Source organism: Otolemur garnettii, unplaced genomic scaffold (genome assembly GCF_000181295.1).
Source record: "Otolemur garnettii isolate 467f Iridium unplaced genomic scaffold, OtoGar3 scaffold00001, whole genome shotgun sequence".
In the NCBI taxonomy this organism is placed as follows: Eukaryota; Metazoa; Chordata; class Mammalia; order Primates; family Galagidae; genus Otolemur; species Otolemur garnettii.
In genome coordinates, this window is record NW_003852396.1 from 39,448,081 (window position 1) to 39,450,740 (window position 2,660).

The window sequence follows — 2,660 nt, forward strand, 5'->3', positions numbered from 1 at the left end:
CCCTCTCAACTTGTGCTGTATTATAAGGGAAAAAACGTTGAGCTGAACTGTCACGGCACTCTACCCAGGGGGACAGCTTGAGGCTCTGTCTCAAAAAAAAAAAAAAAAAAATCTATTAAGGAAATAATCAATGAAAACTTCTCATGACTATCAAGAAAATTAGACATTCAGATACTGGATGCCCAATGATCCCCAAGCAAATATATGGCAAGAAGGAATTAACGACATAACCAAAATGACTAAAGCCAAAGTGAAAGAGAGTTTTAAAATTAGCAACAGAAAAGTGTCTAGTCACATATAAAGGAAATGCCACCAGACTAACAGTGGACCTCTCCACAGAACGCTTACAAGTCAGAAGAGAATGGGATGTCATTTTCAAGTACTGAAATAAAAAAGCTGCCAGTCAAGAATTTTATATCCTGCCAGACTAAGCTTCATAAATGAAAGAGAAATAAAGTCTTTCCAAGACAAACAGATTCTGACAGCATTCATCACTACTAGATTGGCCCTTCAGGAAATACTCAAAGGAGTCTTAAACATGGAAATGAAAGGTCAAAATTTATCATAATGAAAACATACAAAAATATAAAACTTACAGGTCTTATAAAATAATCACACAAAGGAGAAAGAGATAGGAATTAAATAGCAATATAACAGAAGTTCAGCAAGCCACAAAGACAAAAAAGAGAAAAAGAAATAAAAAAGTAGAAATCAAATAGAAATCAATGAATAATGTGACAAGAACAAAGCCTACATATCAATATTAACCTTGAACATAAATGGATTAAATGCTATACTTAAAAGAGACACATTGACAGAAAGAATTAAATAACATGATTCAGCTATATATGTTCTTTAGCAAGAGCATACATCTCTTATATGCAAGAAACTCATTTTTGCCCACAAAGACACGTACAGATTGAAAGTAAAGGTGTGGAAAAGATATTCCATGTGAATGAAAATCAAAAGTGAGCAAGAGTACCTATACTTATATCAGATTTTTTAAAAAAGTCAATCAAAAACAGTTAAAAAAAAAAAAAAAGACAAGGTAGGTCACTATATAATGATAAAGACATCAATTCAGCAAAAGGATATAATTAATGATCAAATGTGTATGTATATATGCACTCAGAAAAACAAAACAAATATTACTAGTCCTAAAGAAAAACATAGGTAGCAGCACAATAATAGTGGGGAACTTAAATACCCCACTCACAGTATTACACAGATCATCAAAAACAGAAAATCAACAAAGAAACATGGAACTTAAATTGAACTTTAGACCAAATAGACTTAACAGACACATAGAGAACACTGCACACAACAACTACAGAATATACATCCTTTTCATCAGCATATGGAATATTCTGTAAGACAGAATCATATCAAGTTTCTTCTCAGATCACATGGGACAAAGCAAAAAGTCAACACAAAGAATTTCATGAACTATACAATAATATAGAAACCAAACAAAATGCTGCTGAACCATTAATATGTGAATAAAGAAATTAAGGCAAAATATAAAAAATTTTTCTTTGCATTTTTTTAAATATTTTATTTCTTTTTTTAATATTTTGTAGACATGAGGTTTCACTATATTGCCCAGGCGATCTCAAACTCCCAAACTGCTGGGTGGTCTGAGTCACCATGCTTGGTGTGGAAACTTAAAAAGGTTTTTGAAATGAACAAAAATGAAAACCCAGCATACCAAAACCTATGGAAACCTCAAAAGCAGGGCTAAGAGGGAAGGTTATGCCTACATCAAAAAAGCAGGATGATTACAATTTAACAACCTAAAATCATACCTCAAGGAACTAAAAAAATAAGAACAAATGGAATGCAGATTTAGCAGAATAAAAAAAAAAAAAACAAAAATCAGACCAGAATTGAATGAAATAAAAAACAAAAAAGAAAAGAAAATACAAAGGATCAATAAAATGAAAAGTTGGAGCTATACGTCCACAAACTAGAAAATCTAGAGGAAATGAATGAATTCCTGAAAACATATAATCTCCCAATATTTAACCAGGAAGAGATAGAACTCCTGAGCAGATCAATAACAAGTAGCAGGTTGAATCAGTAATAACAAATTTCCCAACAACAACAAAAAATGCACAGGACCAGATGAATCCACAGCCAGATTTTCCCAGACATACAAAGAAGAACTGATGCCAATCCTACTCAAGCAGTTCCAAAAGATCATGAAGGAACAAATCCTCCCTAACTCATTCTACAAAGCCAGTATCACCCTGATACCAACACTAAGAAAAGACACACAAAAAGAAAACTACAGACCAATACATGTATCCCTCATGAACACAGATGCAAAAATCCTCAAATCCAACAGCACATCAAAAAAATAATTCACCACGATCAAGTGGGTTTCATCTCAGGAATGCAAGATGGCTCAACATATACAAATCAATAAACATGATTCACCACATAAATGGAATTTAAAATAAAAAGAATTTGATCATCGCAATAGATGCGAAAAGAGCATTTGATGAAACCCAGCATAACTTAATGATAAAAAAAAACCCTCAACAATCTTAGCACAGAAGGAACATACCTCACAATAATAAAAGCCGGCTCGGCGCCTATAGCTCAACCGGCTAAGGCGCCAGCCACGTACACCTAAGGTGGCGGGTTCGAATCCCCAG

General features: G+C 33.4%; 1 protein-coding gene across 1 annotated transcript in view; it reads right to left on the minus strand.

Annotated features, from left to right (window-relative positions):
• SBF2 (SET binding factor 2) overlaps positions 1-2,660 on the minus strand; it is a 436,540-nt gene that overhangs the window by 385,276 nt on the left and 48,604 nt on the right. The window lies entirely within an intron of this gene.